The sequence below is a fragment of the Malaclemys terrapin genome, chromosome 2, assembly GCF_027887155.1.
Source record: "Malaclemys terrapin pileata isolate rMalTer1 chromosome 2, rMalTer1.hap1, whole genome shotgun sequence".
Lineage (NCBI taxonomy): Eukaryota > Metazoa > Chordata > Testudines > Emydidae > Malaclemys > Malaclemys terrapin.
In genome coordinates this window covers 226766230-226767133 of record NC_071506.1, presented here as the reverse complement: position 1 = coordinate 226767133, position 904 = coordinate 226766230, and positions in this window count along the sequence as shown.

Sequence of the window (904 nt, the reverse complement as noted above, 5' to 3'; positions counted from 1 at the left end):
CTGCAAGGCATTGCTTAATGTACTCTGTCAAAAGCAGTTCACCCTGTCAGTATGTCCAAACAACATGAGCCTTGAATTTCCTCAACAAGGCTGAAACTATACACAGCACTTTAAAGCAGATATATTAAATAAAGTCTGTCATGTCTCAAGCTGTGTTATTGCTAATGTATGGTTAATATTAAAAATTTGTTACCCTATTATATAGAGCTTTGATTAAGTAGATAGTGGCAGCTAGTAGTATGCCTGCTCTAAAAGACTCCTCTCTTAACACAGGCACACTCAGATCAGAGGATGGGTGAGATTGTGACTGTGTACAGAGTTGGGGTTTACAGAGTTGCCCTTTTCCCCTCCAATTTCTCATTCCCTCCTAGCATCCTCTGGGATTCAAGTCCCTCCAAAGGAGGCAGAAAGGAAGCAGGGCCTTAGCCCAGCATACCTATGCACTGGCCAGCAGATCTGGCCAGCCCTGGAAGGAAGTGCATACTTCACAGTCCTAAGGCATGTTCCTTGTCACAGCCACTCCAGGTCCCCTGCTGGGGTGGTGTGGCTCCATGGCATCCCCAAAGCAGGGCATTGTAGCTACTGTCTTAGTGAGGTTATAATTCACAGATAGACAAAGCCATTAATTCCTTACTTTTCCCCTGGCTGGATCTGTCAGCCTAGGCAAAACAAGGTTTCATCGAGGACAAGAAAATGTCTAGTGATTGTTTATTATGTGAATGATTGCAGGAAATGAGGGATGGCCTTTGTTGTTAAGTTGTTAAGGTGGGCCTAGGTTCTTCCCTTCCCATTTCCCTTGCTGTAACCTCTCTCAAAGACCACATGTCAAGGCCACCATCTTTCTATCCAGGGTCGGCTGAAGGCATCAGCGAAGGAAGCAGGTGCCTGGGGCGGCCAATAGAAA